Consider the following 13948-nt stretch of genomic DNA (forward strand, 5'->3'; position numbering starts at 1 on the left):
CATAGAGCTTAAAGAGGTAGTTTTGTCGCTCGTTAAAGTTACATTGCCACAGGGACCAACTTTTAAACTTTATTTTAATGATCAAAATTTACTGATTATTAATCTCCTTATCATTTTTTAAATAAAACTGTGTATAAAAACAATAAATAAAATAAAATAAAAAATAAAAAAACACAAACAAAAAATTAATTATTTTTTTATTATAATAATGTATTAAATACATATATAAAAAAACACAAAGTTAATTTGTTACATAAAATAAGTACAAAGCCGGGGTACAAACTCGACCACTCAGCTGACGCATGTAATATATAACGCTTCAGTATAAACGCAAGAAAAGCCGATTAGCTATTAAAGTGTTGTAAGACATTGTAAACCCTTCACCAACAAAATACAAGAGTTTAATTGATTAGCTTAAGATAAAACGCCCTAAATTACAACTCATAAATCTCTAGTATCTAAAAATATTGTTATCAAACAGTAACCAGAGTACTTCCGATCCTTGACCTAACAAGTGAGAGTAAAAATAAAATGCATTACGACCACCCAATAAATGTAATCTCAAACCTTTGAGCAACATTTATTATAAACGATACGATACGATATTTTTTACGATCGGATCGTGTAGGCTTATACAGTTAGGTTGAAAAATTGCTTATTTTCTAGGTATCTTAATGCATATATAAGCATACCTCTGTGAACTTTTTGGTGCTACTCTATCCCATCGTACGTTTAAATTGTACCATGAGATAGATGTTAATTAAAGAAAAACTTCCTTCCATGTTTTGCATCTTGAAGGGTTTATCTCCTGGACAGTGCCCTCCATTAGGCCGCATTTTACTTAACATCCTCGACTTATGCTATATTTCAAACGCGTAATTGGAAATAAATCAAATAGATTTTTAAGATGAACCTCACAAGTCACACCTCAACAAGCAAATTATTGATACATTGTCTTTGTTAGTACATACTCGGCGAATATGATGAGATTTTGGCTATTTTAAAACAACAAAAAATTAAACAATTTTTAGTTATTAATAAACAATAAGTATAATGTAAGTAAATTGTAAGTAGTAAAAAATACGTTTAAATCGTAAGCTATAAAGGTACTTTAAACTTGAAGTAACAAATCAAAATGTTATTTCTGTATCAGTGCATGCCATTAGTCAAACTTTCAAGAGCACTAATTTATAAGCTACGCTCAATTTCATGTCGGTTTAATTAGATAATTTTGTAAGTATAGAAAATAGAGTTAAGTTTCTGTAAGGAAATGAAGGGGCAGACAAAATTGGGTGTTTACCACCCATGAACAACTGTAACACTAGGCAAGCAAGTGCGTTGCCGTCCTATCAGTGGTACGCTCTTATTTTAAACACTTCGCACAATGACAGCTGGTTTCATAAAGTCGTGCGTAAACTGTCCTAGAAAGCTCCACAAATACATATAAGCTACACAAAACCACACTTTCTTCGCCCAACACTTTTCCCTTTTATCTTTAAACACTTTCTCAAAATTTTAACTTTATACGTTCACTAACAATCTTTCAACCTGTCCTATGCCGGCAAGTATTTTTTTAAGGACAGTTTTTTTTTAAATAGGAGGCAAACGAGCAGGCTCACTTAATGCTAAATGATACCGCCGCCCATGGACACACATTTTAAGAAATACGCTATTTTCTTAAAGGATAGGAAATAAATAATTTAATTATAAAATATATAAAGTAATGGAATCCTGTAGCTAGTGTAGTTTCTCTTTTAACTCACTCGCGAGCCCTGTAGCATCGAGAGTGTCCATGGGTGGCGGTATCACTTAACATCAGGTGAGCCTACTGCCCGTTTGCCCCCTGTTCTATTAAAAAAAAAAACTAAATAGCGCTTTGACATGGTGTGACATATTTTTTGTTTCGAATACAATTCTTTATTAGCTGCCAATCTGCTCATACCACGATAATTAACAAAATTCGCAATTTCACACAATAGCAGCCAAAATCAAGGGGGGAAGTTCAGTCTGGCCCAGGTAGGAATTAATATAATGGATTCAACACGCAAACTGACGGAACAATTATACTAATGAATATGTGGCTAGCCAGTTTGCACACTAAACATTGCTGTCTGTATATTGTCTGTGAATCTAGTCCCGAAGATTGAATTTCCATATGTTGTGAAAAGTTTCAGAACCATTTGACATATTATTATCATACATGTGACATGTTAAACTTAAATAAATGCTAATTCTAGGCTATCAGGATAGGTCAAATTTGGCATATTATACATATATTATAATCTGTGAGTCTCAGCTAACAGCTCGTTCTGTTGAAATTTTGTATGTCAGCGGAGCGGGAAATGTATTTATCATATATGTATGTATATCTGATCCTGATTACTGACATACCTCGCTTCAACCACTCATGACATTTACCATGCATGCTAGTCGGTTATGGATACTTTTAACTTGTTCCTTCTCTGGTACCTCCTGGATTTGATCCAGGTATATACAACTAGGGCTACCAATCCCGACTTCAATTGGAAAATGTACATATAATTATATAAGGTGTATTATTTACATTGATTTAATCTAGGTGAATTCAATTTCTGTAATAATCTACATGTAAAGTGTTCAAATTCAAAATTATCTATTTATTCAGGTTACAGTGTATACAAATGAACGTCAATAAAGAAAAAACATAATAAATGCTTCTAACTTTACATTTATTGCCAGTTCTCAAAATAAAGTATAGAACGGACGAGAACTGACAATAAACTCTCCACTACTCTTTTTATCGCCAAGTTTTTTGTTTTACAAGTTCCATTGGACAAATTTAACAGGGATGTATATGATGATCAATGCGAACAAAGTCGCGGGCTATAGCATTTATTGATAAATCTGTCAATTACATGTTTAGCATGTTTAATTGATTGATTGGTCGCGACCGGAAGACTATTGCACGCTTTGACAGTGTGTAATTAGTGGTAACAATTAGGCTTATTACTGCAACCACATTGAAATGAACTCAGCCGGATAATCGCAACTGAGATGTCTTAGTATAGCTCTAATAATAATAAGATGAAGTATAATCGACATTTATTATGAGTTAACATTTGCGGTAGGGCGAAGGAAAACATCCTACATACCGACTTGACGTCATTGTTAGGATCATCCACCTCTAAAAGTTATCTTTTTGTTTGAGAAATATCTACTTAAAACTAAAATAAAAAATTGTGAAGCAGATTACTGGTATGCTAAAAAGAAAGTGATTTCGTTTATTCAGTGATAAACAATTTCAAACTCTTAGATTAGACTGTTGATGGTCAAAGTAAAAGAATAAAAAATCGTTTAAAAATTTGTTATGAATCGACATCCGATACAGGAAATGGCTCAAAATTAATTACAACTAGCCAACTGTATCGAAGTTTGTATAATGGCAGTTAATTGTTATAAAACAATGCATAAAAAATATATTTATTCGTCGTATAATAAAAGCTAGGTCCAATGAAGCATAGGGTCGTTAAAGTCGACTACAAACTTGAATCGTTTCGTTTTGACGTAAAAGTAATTAACAAATTCCAAAGTATTTATAAAATTATTAATAAAGTGTTTTTTTTATAGAATAGAAGGCTCACCTGATGCTTATGATAAAAAAGAAAAGAGTGGCTGAGTGTTTAACTGGCAGTAAATGTAAAATTAAAAGCGTTTAATTTGTATTTCTTAATTGATGTTCATATGTGTACATTGTGTTATCTAAATGAATAAAAATTAAAAATTTTGCAAAATCACATTGCCAGAGGTCTGGTTAAAAAAAAAAGAGTTCTTGGTACATATTGAATCGAATTTAAGCTTAAAATTACATCAGTTTGGAGAGTTAATATCCGCCATATTGTAGATAAAGCAGTGACGCCACGTGACATGTCACCAAATCGAACACATTTGAAATTCGATAGTTCGAAATTTGAATCTGACGTTTAGAAATTCGCGCTCATTGATACTTATTGCATGTCAGATGCATTGCGATGCATTATCTGTGCGAACGCGTTGTAATTGAAATGTCAACTGGGGAATTAATAGTATGAATATTTGTGGATAAAAAATACAGTTTTCGAAGGTGAAATCGTAACGTAATTTTGTGATACGGAATGAAAAGTGTATTCGTAAATAATTATAATGAAATAAAACCTGTCTTTAATATAAAAACATTTTTTTTCAATTGTTTTAATTTATTAAAATGATTTAGATATTAGTTATGTAATTCAAGACATACATAATTTGTTTAAAACAAAAATATTGTCAAATAAGTGTTTTAGCGCAACTAGTTTACAGGCATTTACACCAATACATCTTACCTTCAAGAAAAGAGCGTGCCAATTCTTTATAGGTCGGCAACGCACTTGCGAGCCGTCTGGGAATGTGAGTGTATATGGGCGGCGGTTTACATCAGATGAGCTTCCTCTTTTGTCTAACGATATCTTCCATTTGCCTCTATGGAAGTTTCGACCGCTCAATGTATATTCTGACTGATAACTGCTCGACATCAGCTATCTCCATCTCCTGGCCTGTCATTTTACACCTTCCCTCAATTAAAACCAGCTCTGTCGGCCTGTTGGATGATTGGAGTGGAACTTACGAAAATAAAGTCATTTAAAAGAATAATCGAGTATATTTATTTATATTTTAGCAGATACATGTTGTGAATTATCAATAAGCAGTTTTATGTGAACATTAAAACGTTTACGTGCAATAAAAGTCATCTCGACATTATTTATACTAAACTGCTAGTGTGTAAATTAATGCAAATACAAAAGTCATAGTAAGCCGGATGATATAAACATTGAGCTTCGTTTCTCCTTAATGCCTAGCCTACCTTTTTAGTACATACCAACTGGAACATTTTGCTACAGAGACTGTTCGGTTTTCCGGAATGAAAACTGTTTAGGACTTTTTGTGAATTTTTTTTAACCTACTGAATATGCATAATAAATTTGATAAGAATCGGTCGAGCCGTTTCGGAGTATGGGAACTAACAATGTGACACGATTTTAAACTTTTCCCTTGATAGCTTGCTCATGATTTAATATATTTTATGTATTAAAATTTGTGATGTCATATTTTCTTGTATTTTTTATGTATACACATTGTTGTGCACTTATAAAAAAATAAATATGACTAATAAGCGAAGCGACCGTCAACTTCACTTTAAATCTTTTTTTTCTTGTTCATTGGTGAAGATCGAGTAAGGAGCCTGCTGCCTTTCCACTTTGTTCGGTCTATAGCTTCCCTAAGCGCAGTTGTTATGGCGTGCCATGACAATCGTGACGTTGATTTATTTAACCCTTTTGAGTTTTCAATTTATTTTCTTATGTATGTGACGTATATGTTTTTAATGAGAATAATATTCTTTAACCTTAATTGGCTATATAATAATAAAACAGCGAATTTTTTTGGAAATAGTCGTTTAATAAATAAAAAATTGTATTGTTTTATAACTTCATAATAGTACTTTGATTAAACATCTTATATTCTTAGACAATATATAATTATTAGATATTGTTCAATCAGTAACAAATCAGGTAAACATCAGGTTTTTCTCTCTGTTTTCCCCTGTACTATAAAAAATTGTATTTTTGAATATAGTTTTAAAGGCTATAGAAAACTAATCACGCGATTAGTCCTGTATTTCCATCGAAGTTTTCAAAATTGGCCCCTAGGGACTGTAACTGCCGGATTTCCCCACTTTGACAAACCCCTGACAAGCAAAGGGCATCATTACTTCCCTCTATAATCTGTTACATTTGAAAAGACATAATTTTCTTTGAGTCTTGTCTATTGATACATCGAGTAATTGCGGTTTTAGAAAATTAGAAATCAGGATACAAAAGAGATTTGAAAATCGTTTGTTTACAAGAATCATTATAAGATAAAAAATATATGGTTACCAGGGTCTTATTATTTAGAAAAATCCTCAGGGCCTCAGATTTCTGTATTTGTATCGTTTCTGTCTTCGTCCACAACCAGTAATCGAACCAACGATCTCAGGGATTTTTTTAATTTATAGGTATACTCCTGTTCATTGGTCACACTAGCAAGAGAATAACTAAACGATGTTAAATTAATTTATATACTGGGTAAACATAAGACACATGGAATAGATAAAACTAACTTATTTAAACATTACATTACATTTTACATTTTCCTTTAGGAACTAGCGAACTGTGGATTGTCGAATCGATTAAGAGTCTTCCCTGGGAGAAACGAATATTTTATATCCAAATGTGCCAAACCTATACAAATATTATTAGCATATGAACAAGTTTTTCGTGAAGCGGTGTCGTTTTAATTCCTCTAATAAAACAAACCACCGGTGACAGGGTAACTGGGCGAAGGCACCGCAATAAAGGCTCACAAACATCGCTACTGTTGCGTCGCTTCTAATAAAACACGGATTTTTCTATAGGATACTATCCAGCGTGGCATAAGCTATATATATTTTTTTTTGTAGTACTGGGGGCAAACGGGCAGGCTAACCAGATATTAAGTGATACCGCCCATAGATACATTGCTAGAAGGCAAATTGATGCGCTCCTATATTGAAGGGAATACTTTAGTGGGCAGCTGGTTGCTCATAGTGGTGGTATGTTTTAAAAATTGACTATAAACGCTCGATGTCGAGATGACAGGAGCATTGTAGGAGTAATATGTAATAAAAATAATATATATTAAACTGAACTTTTAGCTCATCTTCCAGTGGTTGAGTGCCTCTCATTTTAACTAAGTCCGCTTGAAACAGGAAATTAACTTTGCGTCCGCGCGACAACTTTATTAAGAATACTTTTGTTATTTATATTCTATGTTTACTTTTTATTGGCTAAAACTTTTAGCTCTCCTGACGCGATAATTCTTATGATTTATTTTGCCTTTTCTGCTTTTAAGTGACGAGTACTTTATATAGCTTTGTATTGTTCTCTCGCGTCCTCATTATGTTTACTTAAGAACTATTACAGACGACATAGTAGTAATAAGGGCTATCATACGCTTAAACTAAGACAGCCTTCTGCTAAGCATACATCTTCGACATGAATCTAAGAATATAATAATAATATAAAGTACATAAAAATTACACACATAATTTACACAATATAGCTACTGTGAATTCACTCTGCGAACATACAAATATGTCCTAGGAATGTAAGCTAGTTTTTTCAATTCACAGGTGTCTGCCGGACATAATATGAACTCTGTGATTATAGTCGCACCCTGAACCTCTGATATATGGAAGAAATATTTTTTTTATACAATAGGGGGGCAAACGAGCCTGCGGGACGCCCAAAAAGGCAGTCGTTGCAGCACATAGACATTTTTAGTGGGTGCGTTGCCGGCCTTTAAGGGAGGAGTACGCTCGAATTTTGAATTTTTGGAGGTCGTATCTCTCAGGGAAGACCCCCGCCGGTAGTCGATTCCACAGTTCTTTACCTGAAAATATACGTTTGTAGACATTAATGCGTTCGTTATACCTTACCAAGTTATTTTCAAGATTTCTCTTTTCTCAATCACCAGGTAAACCAGTTAAAACACGCAAAGCTCAGACAGTAAGTTATAAAAGCAATTTTCGATCGCAAGTATTCTCGGTAGCTGGAAGTTAAAATGATTTATGAGGGTAGTCGAACGGGTTCGTCGAACAACGTGGGTAACTGCGAATACAAGAAAATTTAACGATTTTAAAGATAAAAATGTATCGATAGTATCATTTAAATTTGTTAAATAATTATAAATCTTTCTTCATCTAAGTTGTATCGAAGAATACAGTCTAGTTTTAGTAAAATTTCTCTACTTTCCTCGATCTTTAAACGCAGCTGCTGTGGTCAGACCCGTGAGGATGGTCTTCTTCACACCAGCGTTTTGGAGATTTGATCTCAGCCTTCTACCCTTCTGATCTTCAGAATTGCCGGCATAACTAGACGTTTTCTATTCTATTCTCTTATTATAATTAATAATCGTATACAATCAAGGCCTTCCAAGAAGCCGAGAAAAATGTGTAGGTAGCATAAAATAAACAAATAATAGATAACATACAAGTGTACAATAACTTAATTAGGGCAAGATAGTAGCGTTGAATCACTATAATTTCAAGGTATATTATATAGAGATTCACTACTTATATAAGTGGGAGTAGTGCCCAATCTCATAGGCGTAGTGTGATAAAAGTGTATTCATGAAGAAATCTGCCAAATAGTTGTTTCAGAGCCAAGACTGCTGTGGTGGCGTTCTTTGACGTTTACCCCTTGAAAGATTTGAATATTTCAAGGGGTGCTTTATGATAATATTTCAGGCTAAGTACTCTGATCGTATGAGTGTCATTTAAATTATCGATCCAAGTTTCATAGAAAAGTTCAAGACTGCAGACAAATTCAAAAATCAATTCATTTGTTTATAATCATATTCCTACAGCTAACATAAATTATATACAATAAAATACAATTCTACTAAACGTATGGTCAAATATTTACCATTAGATTTCTATCAATTTAACTTAAACTGTGCATATAAACGATGATCATCAAGACACATACAGAAAAACCATAGCTATATCAATACACATATTACATAATAAAACATAGTGTTTTCGCACTGAACACCGAAACATATATAGAAGGTTTTGCAAGTTAATCATACGGAATCATTAAAAAAAAGGATTTTACTCCAAGTATACGACCTAAATCTAAATGGAGACATTGTAAGATTTCGACGCTGTTCAAAGATGAGCTCATAAAGCGATTCCTATCTTTTGTTTTACCGTTACGCAGAAGCCTACATTGTATTGACCACAGAATAACTTTACGATCCACAAAGTGCATGTTATTATGCTTATTTCACACAATAGTCATTGAATGGCCGTATATGTTTTGTTTGTGGTCAGCAAATCATAATTTTATGGTTTGGATTTAAAAGCTTTGTTTATGTAGCTTTTTCATCTACAAAATGCTCAATATTATATAAATTTCTCTCAATTGTCCACGTGAACAAAACATTATATATTATTAGTTAAGTGACTAGTATTATAAAAACTTACGTTACCATAAATATAAGCCATAATTATTGTATAGACAAGACTATAGGGAATTTTATTCTAGAAAAGTCTACAAATTCGACGCGTCAGTTTTGAGATTTATTGCTAGAATAAAATGGCGTTATACACAAATTTATATTTCTTAAGATTACTTATGGAATTTCAAACTTTTTTAGCTTTTGCAAATGAGGGGAAAGTGTCACTATAGTAAAATAATAGAAATATATTTGTTTAGTACATATATGTTAAGGGTTATTTCAAACTAAAACCCTTTTCACTGTAACTTAAAAGTTAAGATATATCAATAATATTATACTCCAAAGTCTATAAAAAGTATGAATAATAATTTGTTAATACAGAAACTTAGGACATGTTAGCGTGCTTTAGTTACAATTAACGTTGTGTATTTAATTAAACGAACACGTAACTGGGTCAGCCGTTGTTTAGTGTAAGCAAAACAATTGATTGTATATCGTTTAATTTAAAGTACACTAATTATCGTAAAATGTTTTACCAAAGGGCAGTGTTGGCCTAGTGGTACCAGCGACTCTCATGCCAGAAGTCTTTTTTATTGTTGTATTCGTTTAGTACTAAACAAAAAGTTCACGTGTTTCGTCATTTTAGGTATATGTGCGTTCCTATGACTGAGATTTGACTGTTGGCCTAGTGGCTTCAGCGTGCGACTCTCAAACCTGAGGTCGTAGGTTCGATCCCGGACTGTGCACCAATGGACTTTCTTTCTATGTGCGCATTTAACATTTGCTCGAACGGTGAAGTAAAACATCGTGAGGGAACCGACATGTCTTAGACCCAAAAAGTCGACGACGTGTGTCAGGCACTGGAGGCTGATCACCTACTTGCCTATTAGATTTAAAAATGATCATGAAACAGATTCATAAATCTGAGGCCAGTATCTCAAGAGGTTGTATCGCCACAGACTTTTTTTTAAGTCAAAATACAACCAACTCATTTCCAACTCTTCCATAACTTAATTCTTAATTTCTAAAAGGTCTTATTTTCGAAACCTGCACACTCGCTCACAAGTCATGCCATCCGTTAGACCCAAAAATTCTACTGCGAGTGTCAAGCGGAGTAGCACTGATAATTTTATTTATTTCAATAATATACAAATTTAATCCACCAATACTGCAATTATTAAACTCATCTTGAACGCGTCTAATTATTACGTAGGACCTTTGGTGTTCCCTTACATCACCCAACCCTTGACATGAAAAATAATGAACCAGTAATGATAGAAATTACAAGTAACACAAAACAGATGATACCCACCCTCACCAAATTATAGGTTGTGGTTTTGGTTTAATCAATATTTATAGCAATTTTGATGGATTGTGGCTGATTTTTATAGTACTGTGGCAGGACTTAAACTAATTGTAAATAAGGAATATGTGAATAAAATTTGTTTATAATATATTGTTTAAAATTTGTTGATTGATGTTGTCTTAAATTTACATAGAATTATGTTAACAAGAAAAACTTATCAAATCAAATCAAAATATTTTTATTCATATAGGTAAACATGTACACTTATGAACGTCAAGAAAAACAAATTAAATTAACTGTAAATTTACATTTACAACCAGTTCGCAAGTCAAGGGCGTATATAGGTTTCTTAATGTCCTCTGCGGTATACTTTAGGCGGTGTGAGATTCCTATGTCGGAATAAAATATATACTGGGTTTAATCAGACAGCAATAATCAATATGGTTCAGCGCAAACATGACACAAGAGGTCGGCAAACAGCGGGGAGCCGGCAATTTGCACATTAACCCCACTGTGCTTAAGTGGACACCCGCAATGGGGCAGACACAGAAAAGTGTCGAATTTTTCCATTGATTTTTGCCCTAGGTTCATGTTTTTTTGCATTATATGTTTTATGAATACTTGCATTTCTAAATAAAATAAATATCAATATTTGTTTATATGACTAGTCTACACTATCATATATCAATAAACACGTGTTACGTCTATAAAACCTAACTGTCGATGTCAATGTAATTTTGTTAACAAATTTTCATATATTATGATCCAGCCTCGGATTAACATTGTATACATGGTATTAAGAATCAAGTATACTGCTAAATTAAACATAATATGTAAAATTCACGTTTCACGGTGTTTGTAATTAAACTCGATCAAAATGGCTCCGTCGATTTTCTTGAAATTCGGTGTGTATATCCGTTAGAACATCTATTTTTCATTTAAGGGTGGTCCACGCCTACATTTTATATTTTAATATAATCAAATCAACTGATTAATTTTACGGAGCTTTTATCGTATCGTGACGATTATAACATTTATTTAGTCCTTACAAAATCATACATACACGTAATTATGAATTCGAATTCAAAAGTCATTTATTCATGTAGATTACATAATGTACACTTATGAACGGTATGTCTACAATCAATTTTTTTTAATATTATAATAAAACTATACTAACATTAATTTAATAAATACCACATAATATAAAATACTGTTGGTTAACCACACAGTTAGGAATGCCCTACGTTTATTTATATTACATAAGCCTTTATCTTGAATAACACTATTGATTAAAACAAAATTGAAATCTGTTGCATTGTAAACGATATATTCTCACTATAGAAATAGACATCTTATACTGACGAGATATTTATTAAACATTGTATACATAATATCAGGACACAAAAGCTAAAGCAAAAATAGTTGGGAAAATGATGATATTGTGATTTGCTGTGGGGAAACTCCGTAAAATAGACAAAGAAAAAACAAAATCATGTTCCATTCACCCCCAAGGAAGTCTCTATGAACTTTCTTGTGAACTGACAATTGATTTGGGCTACCAAAATGGCGTTTATATTTATTTTATTACACTTTGACTTTGATATTTATTTTATTAAAAAAAAATCTAAAAATTTATACTTCGAGAAATAGTTACTTTTTATACTGTTTATTAACTAGATTAAGTACTATTATATATACAGGGAAAAAACAACAAAATGTATAAATATAGATAATAGCGTATGATGTTAGTATTTATTTATTAATTGGTCTCAAAGGAGTTACTTATTATGTAACTAAATCTGCTTATTGTTTAAGAAGCAATAGGCTTTTACTTTAACATTTAAAGACGTTTCTATATATTATCTTCGTTTAGATATCAGTGAGCTGTTTTTTGGCAAAGACCTCCTTAAAATGACGCCATTCTTCTCTTGCCATGTGCCTCGTTTCTACTTTTTTCTTAATGTTTATTTTAACATCCCTTAGTTGTTTTTCTTTCTTCCATCAACTTCGTTCTATCGATCTTTGACACACTTATAGCTTTGTATGCTGCGCTTTAATTATTCAGGGAGCTACGTTGGTATACTACTAAGATTTACAGACGATCTGCTTTTATTTGCCTCAACAATAAATAATATAAAAAGGTTTTAAAGATTAACGTGCTAATTTTGTAAGATCAGAAGAATAGAAGGAAACTGTGTCAAAACAAGAGGATAAAATATATCTATCGTCTACTTATGTTCAGTAAAATAGATAGATAGTGTATCGCCAATTTCATAGCCTCGCACTTCAACCAGCGTGACGTGACATTTTGTGTTCGAAACTGACATGTCCGAAATCGTTGCGACACTTAAGTTAACGTCTTCTCATTGAGGGACACTCTACAATCCAAATTCAAATGTAATTCTTTATTATAAAGTTGATTATTGAACACATGACCTGCCTGGATACTTTAAACCGTATCGCAGTGGGCTAGGGGTAGTCATTTTATGTTTTAACAGGGGTGAAAATTATAGGGGAGTATAAAATGACGGATTCGATTTTAAATTGTTTATTGTTTGCAGTTAGCATTTGCGACGGTTTTCAGAATTGTGACTGATACTGGGGGAAACTTTAACAGGTAGATTGGATTTGTTAATGTTAAGGGAGATTTGCATTAACACCTTTAAATTATTCTTAAGATGCATGAAATTTGTTTAGTGCGACCGCTGGTGTGGGTTCTGTCACACGTAATCAACATCCGAATAATAATTACTAAGCCTCACTTATACTTGAAATACTCAATCGTATTTTCACTTAAAATTTCATATAAAAATATAGTTTTTTATTATAGAGCAAGGCGTCCTCCAACTGATTCCTAGAAATATAGTATATATTGCTGAAATATAGACAGCCTTCAGGAGCATAATATAAACAATAAGTTATGATACAAATATTTGTAGGTGATACGAACTTCTAGTATCTAGTAATAAATACTAAGTTACGATTAACATTATTTCAAGAATGAACATTTTTTTAAAACCTCACTTTGGACAACCATCAGACTTTATGATTGTCCATAGGCGGAGAACATCTTAATCTGCCGATCTGATCCCATCATTATAGAATGCAATTACACTGTAGTTCTCTAAATAATAACACTGATGTGCCAACTTTGTTTGTTGTTGTGGCAAGGTACATAATATTATTATTTAGATCAAAATCGCTGTCGGTAGCGCTTTTGGAAGTAACAGAGTAATTACTAGTTACATGGGTTCTGATCTCCTGTCCATTTTCATAAAATATATGTTCATTCTTTAAATAAATAGCGTCCACACTGCATATATTAATTTCTGTAATTAAAAACCTACAAGAACTTGCTATACATGGATGAAAAAAAATTTCCCACCGTTAAACGTAAAACGAAACATGTCTTAAAACTATGCAGTACAATTCTACAATTTCTTCTGTATTTTAACTGCACTAATTTAAAGCATTTAAAACGGAATTCGCCTGAAGCGTGAATCCGCCCTTGCTCAGTAGTCAGTAGTGCTGCGGAGCGTACGAGCCGGACAATTTGAGGCGCGCAAATTGGCAACTTACGCTAATTAACGCTCTCGGCTCTGATGT

Source organism: Pieris rapae, chromosome 19 (genome assembly GCF_905147795.1).
Source record: "Pieris rapae chromosome 19, ilPieRapa1.1, whole genome shotgun sequence".
NCBI lineage: Eukaryota > Metazoa > Arthropoda > Insecta > Lepidoptera > Pieridae > Pieris > Pieris rapae.